The 14,575-nt window shown below is 31.2% G+C and overlaps 1 pseudogene; it reads left to right on the top strand.

The window, feature by feature from the left end:
• The first annotated feature begins 3,176 nt into the window (after positions 1-3,176).
• LOC132755423 (uncharacterized) lies at positions 3,177-8,189 on the top strand (annotated as a pseudogene).
• Positions 8,190-14,575: the final 6,386 nt, after the last annotated feature.

The raw sequence follows: 14,575 nt of genomic DNA, 5'->3' as shown, positions 1-14,575 counted from the left end.
AATTGAAACAGTAGTTGTGTTCAGATGCATAGTTTAATTCACCATTTTAATACATTACAATACTGTTCTTAGTGCATAGTAAGAAACTCGAGTTTATTTGAAACTGTTCAGTAAATGAGCATGTTCTTTACTTCCCTATAAAATAATCAAAGTTGTAGCTGAAAGTTACATTTTAATGCTAAATGATATTTTTGTCTTCATGTATGTATAAAGGCTACTGTAAAAATGTATTCGTAAGAGTTTTGACCAATTTTAAGATATATTAAAGAAGGCATTTTCATCATTTTGCGTTCATGGCCTAGACAATGTCTCGTTTTCTACGTGAATTAAATATAAATGATTGTGTGAAATAAAACTTGCATAAATCAAAGCAATACAATACAAATCATTCCGATAGTGATAACCGATATATATATATCCGTCAAATCATTTTGTGAATATCCTCCTCCGCAAATCAATAATATGCGGTCGAATTTGAGACATTGTAGGAAATGTACGTTCTACCTTAATCAAAATGTAAATCCCCGATACTTATACAATGCAGAACGTCGATGTTTCTACTCGGGTGCCTATTCCACCAGTAAAGCTGGAACGTCGAGATGTGACCTATATTGTGTTGGTGTGACGCAAAGCTCAATCAAAGAAACAAACAAACTTTTACAATGCTCTTATGTTGTTTAATTTATCACTAAAATGGTTTACAGGAACTAAAAATATAAAGCATTTTAATTACTTACAAAATCTTTTAATTATCGAATGTTACATAATTTTTCATTGGTTAATATTTTATTGCTTCATTGATTTGTATATCACAACGCGTACAGCGTTATATAGTCTTCTCGCAATTTTTTCTTTACAGTTTTGATAGACACGTCTTTGTTCAGTGAACACTTGAACTTTTTTCTACGATCTTTACTGTGGCCATCTTGGATTTTATCTTCATTCAAAAAATTCAATTTAAAATGTAACATTTGAAGGAACTATATTTTGCTTAAGTGAAGTGCCTTTTTGGGACATTTTATTTCGTGTGTTATTTCATTTGTCAAATATGGGAGATCGTAAATCTGACAGATATAAAGAAAAAGTCATGAATTACAAAGTGTTGAATGAAGATGGGACCAGTTCCCCTTCAATTGTCAAACCTGAAACTACTAAGGTTAAACACAAAACTATTGGTTAAACACTGGAGCTGAACCCCACCGGGAACCTCACAGAGAGTAAAGTGACAACAAAAGTAAATTCCAGGACAGGAAATTTATAATCGGCACCGGGTAAGCCTCCAAGTGATGTTGACGTAATAGAAGAGTCGAGGAAAGCAGAAAACATGAAATTGATACATAGGTTGCAGGAATTGGATAAGGTCCAATCTCGTTTACAAGAACGGCAGGGGTTGGAGATACTAAGAAAGCAGGTGCAGGAAAGGGAGAGTTATATCCAAACTCTACAACATTCGTTAAGTTAAGGTAGTTCGGATAGTGCGATAAATCGACCAAAAACAAAATCGACGATAGTGTCTGGGAAATCGAAGTCCAAATTAGCAGCCAGCTTTTGTAACCCATCGTCCTCCGAGTTTTTATGAGAAAAAAAACAGATATTAACTCTTTGACTATTGATTCATTCATTACATCTTTGAAGAAAAAAAAGAATTGTTGAAATAAAGATTGAACAAATCTTCAGACTCTGACAGTTCTGTTTCATATAATTCACAAACTGTGTCTACTCTCTTTTTATCATCCGTGAAGAAGCTTATTAAAAAATCTTCAATATTAATTATATCATAATTATTTGTCAAGTAACTTTTCGAGAGTTGGAAACTACACATCACTATTTTTGTTTGTTTATGTACTTACTACATGTCAACATGTGTCATCTGTCGAACAGATTTTTAAGAGATGGCTATGGAGACATCTTACTTTTAGAATAATTGTTAATAAATACTACAATTTTCACATTTAAAAAAAGAATAAAAAATGATGGTAACTAGTTAGCGTTTTTTTGTCTTAATATTTATAATTGTTTTAGGCAATACTATTGTAAACTTGCAAGAAAAATCATAACACACACTTTAAGTACTATAAATATGTTAATAATATATTAACTAAAAAATAATTATATATTCATTTACACTCTTCTTAACGTAAAAAGAGAAATATCATAACATAATATAAATAAACATAATATTAAATCAATACTAATGATTCTTTATGTAGAAATCACTCTCTATGTAACGCTTTATATTTTGATACAATTGTTATTTCAAATATTGATTAAAAAGGTCCTATAATTTTACTTCTTAGACTTTTTGTTTTTCATTACATTGAGGAAATAGAGAGAAAGATAGCCCAACACGGCAAAATTGAAAATGTTGCAAGCTCGGTTTGATTGAGCCTATTGATGAACGGTACTGTCAAGTGCAAACTACCGTCCACGCCCCCTAGCACAAGCTTAAGCAGTATTCAACATTTTACTTTAACTGGTAAAATTTGGAATTTTGAAACATCCGCAGATGTGTTCAAATAACGGTTATCATGGAACTTTCAATGTGACACGTTAGTGCCATGCAATGAAAAGCGGCATATGGTCCCAAAGTAAAAAAATGCGTGTGCCCTAAACGATAAAACAATAGGAGGAACAAAATAAAATGGACTTTTTAAAGGGGATAAGAGGTTATAAAGCCTGCAAATCACAGATAAGATGTCAAAAGACAAATTTGAAAAACATGCCACATATCCTAAGGGTGATCCAACAGTATTCAAGTGAGGAATACTGGAACCAACCAACAGAAAAACAGCCAAACAGAATGAGCTAAGATACCACAATCAGTAAAATAATGTCCTGCTGAACGATCTTTAAAGATCGGAGATATAAATTCCCTGGTTGTACGGGGCGACTTTTAACAGCCTCCACACGGCACAAACAACGCTGATGTGGCGATAAAATAGAAAAAAGTATTTTTTTGCGGATAACTCAGTAAATGTATGGCGTCTCATTTTGATTTTCATTGTCTTTTTAATTTTCGTTTTTCCCATGAACGTTAAAAATAAAAGTCCTACAAATTGTTTCTCCCCGTTTCGATTTTTCATTGAGAAGTAATTTCGGACTCGAAATTTCTGAAATTACTAAAACCAACGTCTTTATTCTGTCTAGTGCTATGTAAGCTAGGATAAGCCGCTTAAAGACGTTTTCGGTAGTTTTTTCTGCGCAATTTATTGCGCATCCAAGGAAGATAATCACGGCTAGTTACTCTTCAAAAGAAGGGAAGTGGAACGATATTCGGATAACCGTTTCCAATTTTTGAATGATGAATAAACTATACCGAATCAAAGGAACTTTTGCTAAAAGGTCCAACATAGAACGTGCTAGACGGATAACGGAATCGTTACGGCAATACCGGACACATCAGGGACAGGTATATGATAAGCCTGAGTTAAACGACACTGATTCCGATTCATTAGCCGTTACCCCACCCACTAGTACAAGTAGCGATTGTTTTGTCAAGCAGACAGATGTTGTTAAAATAGACCCAGTCGACACTTCTGGTCGACGCATTGTTGAATTGACGCATTTAGCCAAGCAACTTTATTGTGTAGACTGCGGAAAGTCTATTCTTCTAGAAAATGTAGTTAACGAGACAAAATATGGCTTTGGGTCATTGCTAATGATTGAATGCGAGTGTGGATCATGTAGAGAAGTAACAACTGGCAAGACGCATCGTACTGGAAAACGGGGACCAGCTGTATTTGATGTAAATACTAAAGCGGCCCTTGGTATGTACATACACAATATTCAATTTTTAATTCAAATCAAAAATTTTAAAAAAAAATTAACTAAATTAATTTACAATTTTTTAAGCCAAGTAAATAATGTTGAGATCCTACTGGGGTTTTAACAAATAATGGCAAGCAAACAACATAGTCTACACTGATTTATGTCTTAAATTTTGAGTACTACACTACCCCCATCTTTATACATTCTGAGCGGTCACCACATATGTAACTGTGGTGAAAAACCAGGATTGGCAAACATAATTTTTTGTAAATTTCATGAAGAGGTGTGAAAATGGTAACAGATTCTGCCGATCTTGTGTTATAAAGTTATTTTTCCACTTGAAAGTAAATTAAAAGCAACATATTTATGTCATTAATTTACCAGGCAGTTGAGAAAGCTATTAGAGACCAGCAACAAAGTTCCTTTTTTTATAAATTCTGGGTAACCATTACTTGACTTGTAATCTTGGTTAATATGATTATGGTACCTAAATGTTTAAAGATGATATTAGTTTGCTGTATTGACACATACATTATTTTGCAGCAACTTGTTTTGAAGGATTATCAAAATGTAAGTGTAAGTGTTGTGTTCATAGCTTGTACTGATGTGGTGATGGAAATTGATATTTTTATATATACCTAACCTCTAAGTCTAACACACCTGTAACCTGCTAAAGATAACACTAGACATTTTCTGCTACTTGTTTATATATTTATAGACTAAAACAGCATTACTCCTTTGCCATTGTGTGATATTGGTCTACACTGTTCAAGGCAAAACACTTTACAACGACTGATCAGGGTTTATAACAATTTTGATGTAAAATTGAAATTTATAAACAAAATTTCATTTTTATGTGTTTAAAGACCCAAAATTCTGTTTATTTCCGGTTACATCTAAAATTGAAGTGTGTCAATTGAATGTTTTCATCATTTATACATCTAAATCAAAATACTTTTAATTTTGTAAATTACAAAATTTATGTGTATTAAATATAATAAATAAATAATTGGCAAGGATAATGTTTAGTCACAGCTTTAGTCTTTCTGCTCACATTTCCTTTTTATAGTGCTGTCTATCAGTCCTATGTTCAATAATTTTGAATTACATTCTTTATAAGGAAAATGATTTGTCATACTAAAAGATATTCTTATCAAAAATCATTTTCGATTTTTATTTTCCTTTATTTCCTAGACAATTAATGTGCTTTAATGTCATTCTTTTAAGTGATGTAACATCTCTCTTCAGCTATTGGACTTTGTCAACACTCCCCCCCCCCTTCTACCTAAGTACTTGTAATATGATTGTTTTGCATAATTATTTAAGTAATTTATAATTAATTTTTAAATGAAATTGGATTGAAGTTTGAAAGTAACATACAGTACTTGTAAATTCTACAAAAACGCTATCTGTCGTATTTATGAGTAATAAACATTTTATTTCTAAAGTGTTAAAATTAGAGAAGACATAGTATGCATTAATGTGAATATAATTTTGCACATAATGACATATTTAATTGACATGTAATTTCAATGTTCACAGGAATGATGCACAGTGGTTCAGGTCATACACAAGTAGAAAATTTTATGTCAGCTCTGGAAATTGAAGGCCTCCATCACACATCAATGAAGAAACGGGAACTTGAAGTTGAACCTCATATTGAAAATGTTTGTCGTAGGTCTTGTTCTGATGCTATACATGAAGAAATAGAACTTCAGAAAGAAAATGACAGGTAAAATTGTCCAAGATTGAATTATATTATTTAATGTTATGTGATGGTCCAGGTGGTGATTCAAAGCTCATGATTCACAAATGATACCACAAATCATGTTAATTGTTCTGATATTAAAAGGAATTGTTTAAAAGAATAATATTTAATATTCTAAAGGAAAACTATAATATGCAAGAATGACATCTACATAGTTCCTTTAACAATAGTTGAAAGTTTAAATTTAGCTGAAAATAATTGATGATTAATAAATGAACATCAGAAATGTATTGTCAATGTCTGAATTGTAAATATCCAAATATTAGCCTTGAGTTTAATGGTGTTTAGTGATTTAAGCAACTTTGCCATGTAACATTGCATTCATTTTGGTGACATCATGAAATCATAAGGTTTATATTAAAAAAACATGTTCTGTGCCATTTCTTAAATAACATTTGAGCCGTGTCACGACAAAACCAACATAATGGGTTTGTGACCAGCATGGATCCAGACCAGCCTGCGCATCCGCGCAGTCTGATCAGGATCCATGCTGTTCGCTTACAAACCCTATTACAAGTAGAGAAACTGATAGCAAACAGCATGGATCCTGATCAGACTGCGGATGCGCAGGCTGGTCTGGATCCATGCTGGTCGCAAACCCATTATGTTGGTTTTGTCGTGACACGGCTCATTTTATTTTTGACATAATATTTACAAAGCTTTATGTGTTCCCCATAATCATAAAAATCTGTTTTAAAAAGTGTGTTCTTCTAAGGAAATTTCCTTTCATTAATTATAAATTCAATTTAATTCATTCGCATTAAAATATAGTTTGGTTTATTACATTGAACTTATATCTTGATAACTTCAAAGTAAAACCATAAATTGTAATTCTACTATCTACTGAAAATAATTTAATAATTTGATGCCTTTCTTTTTAAAGCCCTGGAGAATGTGATGTTGCCACTCCAGTGATGGGTCAATTTAAGTATGATATGGGATGGCAAAAGCGTGGAGCCGGTCGTGCAGTAAATCTGGTGTCGGGACAATGATAGGAAATTTATCTGGAAAAGTATGTGGGTTTGGTGTTCGGTCCAAAGACTGCAGAAAATGTACTTACCATATAAACAAAGGGCAGTTTCCACCTGACCACAAGTGTAGCAAACATTGGGATGGGTCTTCAAAATCTCTGGAACCAGATGTTGCTGCCCAAGTTGTAATGAACATTGAACAAAATAAAAACGTACAAGTGGGTGTATTGATAATGGATGATGACACAACAACCTAGTAAGCTTCGAGAAACGCTTAACCATTCATTTGTCAAGTGGAGTGATATTAATCACACAAGAAAGCATCTTGGCAACAGCCTTTATGCGTTGCAAAAAAAAACACAAGTGCCTAACAACAAAAGTAATTCAATATATTCAAAAATGTTTCAGCTATGCAGTAGCCCAGAATAAAAAACAATTCGGAGGGGCTTGCAAAAGCATTGAATCAAATTGTTCCACATGCTTTCGGATTACATGAAAATTGCAATGATACTTGGTGTGGTTACATTAATGATCCAGAGAAATACAAACACAGTTCTTTGCCCTATGGTCGAGACTTAGTCGGTGAGGAGCTCCGTACAGATTTAAGCTCAATTTTTGAAAGTTTCATAAAAAATGTTGATAAAATATCACCAGCAGCATCAACAAAAGATGTAGAGTCTTTCAACAATATGATAGCATCAAAAGCACCAAAACGTTGCCATTATTCTTCAACAAGTAGCTTACAGAACAGAGTTAATTGTGTTGTTGCAGAAAAAAATTTAGGCTCAACATATGTTTCCCAGTGTGAACAAATCAATTGGTATATCTCCAGGAAAATTCTATTCAAAACATGCTGAACGAAAGGATAATAAACGAAAAAGGCGTTTAGAATTTGAAAATACGCTTACTTTTAAAAAAAGAAAAATTGAAAAAAAATGAACAAAAGTAAACAAAACGCACAAAAAGAGTTAAGAGAAGGTGTAACTTATCAATCATCAATCGACTTAATAGGTAACAATGAAACTGATATTATTGAAATACCAAAACCAATTTCAGCTCCAGAGCAAAGAAAAATAGAAACCAACACTGACTGTTCACATGTTTATTGTGATATTGAGACAACAAGTCTTTATAAATCATGTGATATAACACAAATAGCCGCTGTGTCAGGGAAAGACAACTTCAACCAGTATATTCTTCCAACTCAACCCATAACTCTTGGAGCAACACAGGTGACTGGATTGACAGTGGTAAATAATATGCTGTGCTACAAAGGAAAGCCAGTACATGCAGTGTCTCTAAAGAACAGCCTTGGAACAGTTTTTTACTTTGGTTAGAAAAAAGAAATCCATGTGTATTGATAGGTCATAATTTTAGAATTTTTGACTTCCCAAGGCTAGTAAGGTCATTTGAACTATGTAATTTATTAACCTCTTTTCAAAACTGTGTAATAGGTTTTTGTGGATACTCTGCCTTTGTGTAAAGAACAATTTCCAGGTTTAGATAAATATAGTCAAGAATATCTTGTAAAGAATTTAATGAATGCTCAATATTCTGCTCATAATGCCCTTGAAGATGTGTGTAGTTTACAGAAACTTATCATATATACTGAAATACCCTTTGACCAGATGTGTTGTCATAGTATAAACAATGGATGCAGCAATAGACACATACATATTTGAAAAGAAAGCTGATGTAAACTTGGTATCTCTAAGTAATATGCAACAGGAAAAAAATGTAAGTAAACAAATGGCAATGAAAATAGCCAAAAGTGGTTTTGTCGTTAGCACATCTGAGACTGGCAGTAAATCGTGGAGGTCGCGATGGTTTATACAAATTATTTACGGAGAAAGTAAATTGGAAAAGTGAGGGTTACCTCTGCCAAGAGAATAATAGACAGTGTGTTCAGTTATGTATGTCCGACTTCTGATTTGAACTTATAAACATCTCAAATCTATGTGTACATTGATATGTGTAACTCCTGAATGCAAAATATACGTGTGGTTACAATAAAATAAACAGTTGAACAAAGTTAGTATCAACATAACTGCAATTGTCTAGAAATATGTACTAAACTAAACATGATTATTTCAAGCAGTGTTCTTGAAAAATTTCTTTTTTTTAATTTGCTACTTTTTGTATAATTAGTGGAATGATTACTATGGAAACTAGAAAAATGCATGTCTGTTACTAAAGAGTTTAATAGTATTTTATTTTGAATAATGCATTTAAAGAATAACCATAAGAACATAGTAACTATATGAATTTATGAAAGCAATATTTTGTTCAAGTATTTTTATTTTTTCTGGAATACTTACTTTTGAAATGATTTTATTGTCGAGATACTTTGAAAAGAAATAAATATGGTAGACTTGTTTAAAAAATAATGTTCAGATTCACTTCATATAACATCAAAAGAAAAGGTCGTTTGTAATAAATTTGTATAATTATATATAACAATGCATTTGGTACAATTTATTGTTTTTAAGAAAGCATGCTTATTTTGACATAATTGGTATTTGCCGTTACCATGGAAACTGCCAATTTATCAAAAATCTAACACGTCAACATATATTTTTCTTTTTATTTTTGAATTCACCATTAAATTTCACATAATATATTAAAAAAATAGAAAATTTCATGAAAAAAATTTCTTGATATCTTTATTTATTTACAGGATTCATGTTCAGTTTTCTATTTTTTTTTGTTTAGTGAAGAAATATGAAAAACTTATTTTGTAGAGAAATAGATATGTTCTGAATCAATACAGCATCAAAATATAAAGATATTTATGTATGAAGTCCTGTTTGTTGTTGATATTATGTTGCCATGTACTTTTTTATTGATTTTATAAGGAAAATGTGGCAATTTTGAAATTTTGGAGATATTGGGTTACCATGGAAACTGCCATTTGGCCGAAAAACCAACTCGCCGACATATATTTTTTTTTTCATTTTTGAATTCACCATTAAATTTTACATAACATATTAAAGATATAGAAAATTCTATGAAAGGAATTTTTTTATATCTTTATTTTTTTACAGAATTCATAGTGATTTTTCAAATTTTTTTGTCAAGTTGAGAAATATGAAAAACTTATTTTGAGGAGAAATAGATATGTTCTGAATCAATACAGCATCAAAATATAAAGATATTTATGTATGAAGTCCTGTTTGTTGTTGATATTTTGTTGCCATGTACTTTTTTATTGATTTATAAGGAAAATGTGGCAATTTTGAAATTTTGGAGATATTGGGTTACCATGGAAACTGCCATTTGGCCGAAAAACCAACTCGCCGACATATATTCTTTTTTTCATTTTTGAATTCACCATTGAATTTTACATAACATATGAAAGATATAGAAAATTCTATGAAAGGTTTTTTTTTATATCTTTATTTTTTTACAGAATTCATAGTGATTTTTCTAATTTTTTGTCAAGTTGAGAAATATGAAAAAGTCATTTTGTAAAGAAATATGTTCAAGTCATTGTTTACTTCATATAGAATTAAATGATAAAGTTATATATGTACAAAATAATGTTTGTTGTGTATATTTAGCTGTCTGAAACATTTTTTTTAATTTTATAGAAAATATGGCCATTTTAACCATTTTGAGATATACCGTTACCATGGAAACTGCCATTTTGCAAAAAAACCAACACGCCAACATATATTTTTTTTTCATTTTTGAATTCATCATTGAATTTTACTTATAATACAGAAAAATAAAAAAATTCTATGAAAGGGTTAAATTTTCCTAAAACTGTAGAAAATGTCTTTAAATAACTGAATACATGTATACCATATCTGAATGTTAATATAGTTTGTTTTTATTGATTCGGTGTGAAAATCGTGTTAAGTTGGATTTTTTTAGTGTGTACATTATAACGTGTATTGTTGTTTTTGTTTACCTGTAACAATGTGTTTGTATTTATTACCACCATTTACACTCAGTTGCAATATGTTTCTCAAAGTCTATAGATTACAAAATACATTAAAGTGTAGTTGATGATTTTGGTAATTATATCGTTATACGGACCAAACTTCGGCAATCCGTGGTTTTCAGGGTCGTGGAGAATATAGGAAAAACTCGTTATGCATTTGTAGTGATTTTAATTTGGTGTAAAATCCTGATTTAGATTATAATAACTACAATATTATAAATAATGAAAATGCAAGATCAACTCTTTTGAAACACATGGAAGAAAAACGTCTAACTGATCCTTTTATTGAACTTCAACCTGATAAAAAGCGATAAACTTGGCGAAAGGCAAACCCACTGCAACAAGCCAGACTCAATTTCTTTGTTTTATCTTCTTTTATGTTACCATACTGTGAAAATGTTTTTATCAAACAAAGTTTTCAGTCTGACCATTCAATCATTATAATGCAATTCAAATTTATTGATTTTAGCATGGTGAATGGCTCTGGAAACACAACAATTCTCTACTTCGAGATATTCAATATGTTGATGAAATAAATAAAAAAAATGAAGATGTTAAAAGCAAACCATACATGTTTTATAACATCGGAACACTTTCATTTCGAACGATGATATACAATTTGTAATAAACGATCAGTTATTTTTAGAAACTTTATTAATGGAAATAGGAGGTTAATCCATATTCTACGGTTCTTATAAGAAAAAGTAATTAAAGGAAAATACAGATAAAAAAGATATTGAAATGCTGGAAAAATCAGAAACTATTCAAAATAATAAAAAACTCGAACAGCTGCGTAATGAATTGAATATCATACAAGAAAATAAGTTTCAAGGTTACATTTTGAGAGAAAAATTGACTGGGTAATTGATGGAGAGAAACCAAGTAAATTATTTAATAATCTTGAATCTTGAAAAAAGCAATTATGTTAATAAATGTATCACAATTTCGTGAAAAACGATGATACTTTAAAAAACAAATCAAGAAGAAATGTTAAGCGCAACCGCACATTTTTATGAATCATTATATACGTGTACCTCACATGAGTTAGAAGATAATATGGTATTAGAGATTGTAAAAGATATAAACATTCCAACATTAACAAATACAGAGTCTAAATCGCTTGAGGGTAAAATCAGACTAAAAGAAGCATCTACCGTTTTAAAGAATGTAAAAAATAATAAAAGTCCAGACTCATCTGGATTTTCAGCAGAATTTCATAAATGTTTTTGAACAGAAATGGCATGCATGTTTGCAGGGCTCTAAACCATGCTTTTATATCTGGAAACATATCTGTAACAAAAAGCACAGCGTATAATTACAGGTATCCCTAAAAGTGATAAGCCTAAACAATATTTTATAAATTTGCGACCCATAACATTGCATATTACAATTTATAAAATAGGTTTTGGATGCATAGCGAATAGAATAAAAATATATTTACTAAATATTTAGACAAACTTATCAACACCGACTTAACAGGATTTGTAAAAGGAATACTTATAGGAGAAAATGTAAGACTAATTTTTGATATAACCAATATACAGAGGAGGATAACATTTCTGGGCTTTAACTCCTTATCGATTTCAAAAAGGTTTTTGATTCTTTGTCTTGGGGTTTTGTAGATAAAACGTTGTCACTTTTTATACCCATAACAAAGTTGGGGGGGGGGGGTATATAGGAGTCACTTGGTGGTCGGTCGGTTGGTTGGTCGGTCTGTCGGTCATGCGGTCCGTTGCATTTTCTATGTCCGGAGCATAACATGAAGACTGATGGTTTGAATTCAATACAACTTCAAACAAAGGTCAAGAACATTTAGAGGAACCACAAGAACCATAACTCCATCTTGACTAATTACAGAGTTATTGCCCTTTGTTACTTTTCCTTGTCCGGAGCAAAACTTTAAAGTACTGGTTGGAATTCGAAATAACTTCATACAATGGTCAAGCACAATAAGAGAAAGTGCAGTGCACAAACTCATAACTCTATCTAAAGTTATAACAGAGTTATGGCCCTTGTTACTTTTTTATTGCTTTCTTTTGTCTTGAGCATAACTTGAAGACTAATGGTTGGAATTCAATGTAACTAAATACAATGATCAAACACATTAAAAGGAAGTGCAGTACACAAGAACATAACTCCATCTTGACTAAATACAGAGTTATTGCCCTTTGTTACTTTACCTTGTCCAGTTCATAACTTGAAAACTACAGGTTGGAATTCAAAACAACTTCATACAATGATCAAGCACAATAAGAGGAAGTGCAATGCAAAAAAAACATAATTTTGTCCAGAGTAATAATCGAGTTATTGCCTATTGTTATTTTTCCATTGCTTTGTTCTTGTCAAGAGCATTACTTGAAAACTACTAGATGGAATTCAAAATAATTTCCTACAATGGTCAAATGTTTGAGAGGAAGCGAAATGAACAAAAAACATAACTCTTTCTTGACTCATTAAAGAGTTTTTGCCCTGTGTTACTTTTTATGGTCCAGTGCATAACTTGAACAATAATGGTTTGAATTCAATGATACTTCATACAATAGTCAAGGGCTGTGAGATGAAATGCAGTGCACAGGAACCATAACTCTATTTGGTTTGGACAAATTACAGTTATTGCCATTTGTTACTTTTTTGTCCAGTGCAAAATTTGAAAACAAGTAGTTGGAATTCAATACAAATTCATACAATGGTCAAGCGCAATAAGAGGAAGTGCAGAGGACAATAACCATAACTCCATCTTTATTCCTTTTCCAGTGCATAACTTAAAAACTAATGTTAAGAATCCAATGCAACTTCATACAATGGTCAAGCGCAATGAGAAGAAATGCAGTGCTCAAAAAGCGCAGCTCTTTCTGGTATTTGTACAGAGTAATTCAATAAAACTTCATCGATGGTCAACTTCATTGAAAGGAAATGCAATATACAAGAACCACAGCTATCTTTAATTGCCCAAAACCATAACTCTATTTCAATTCTTATACAAGGTTTTCTGTTACAAGTAACTTCCTCATTTCCAAAGCAGTCTTGCGGGGGGGGGGGGGTATTAATCACATTTAGTGATAGTGCTAGTTAATTTTGGAGAATACATCTAAAGATGGTTAAGCATTGTCTATAAAGATTGGATCTCAGCAATATGTCAAAATGGATTTTTATCAACGTTCTTTAGCATTCAGCATGGGTGCCGGCAGGGTGATCCGTTAAGTTGTTATATTTTTATTTTATGTGCTGAAATACTTTTGCAGAAAATTAGATCAAATAAAAATAGTACAGGAATTAAATTGAATATGGAAGGACAATAAGCTATCTCAATTTGCAGATGATACTATAATTATATAGATGGTGTGGCCTCTTTTTTAAATGAAACCCTAGACACATTGTCCACATTTACTATTATTTCAGGTTTGAAAGTTAATCTTGACAAAACAGAAGTCTTCTGGATTGGAAAACAAAAATAAATGTGCAAATTGTATAAAAACAAAATGGAAATTATCTTGGAATCAGCAAAATTTTGACATGCTTGGCTTTAAGTATCATGTAGATTTAAACTACAAATCTAAAATTGCAAAAACAGAACGTATTTCAAAAATATGGAAAAGAAGAATAATTACACCAATTGGAAGAATAGTTGTCATTAAATCTATTGTACTGTCACTCTTTAACCATTTGTTTGTTTCTTTGCCTTATCCTCCAAATTTCATATATTCAACAAATAAAAACTTTATTCGTTGACTTTATATGGCAAGGTCCATGCAAAGTTAAAAAAAAGACGTTTTGATAAAAAAAATAAAAAGATGAGGGCTTGACATGATAGATTTAAATGCCTATATGTCTGCATTAAAAACTACTTGGATTAGACAAATCAGTACGAGCAACGGAAAATGCCTAGATATTGTAACAATTTAAACTAATAGATAAATCTAAATTGTTAATTTGGGTTTCTCATTACCCGGAAACCATAACAAAATTCTGTAAAAACTTATTTTGGAAAGAGACTTTAAATGCTTTTGTTCAATTATATGAAAAAAATTATTCCATGTTCTGATAAATTGTTGGAATATCCATTATTTTATAACCCAAAAGATATTGATTGGTAAAAAATAGTTTATTTGTAAAGGTTTGCTG

The sequence above is a fragment of the Ruditapes philippinarum genome, unplaced genomic scaffold (assembly GCF_026571515.1).
Source record: "Ruditapes philippinarum isolate M1 unplaced genomic scaffold, ASM2657151v2 ctg1817_1_1_1_1, whole genome shotgun sequence".
Lineage (NCBI taxonomy): Eukaryota > Metazoa > Mollusca > Bivalvia > Venerida > Veneridae > Ruditapes > Ruditapes philippinarum.
The sequence above is the reverse complement of the archived record's forward strand: the minus strand, read 5'-3'. Positions and strand labels throughout refer to the sequence as shown.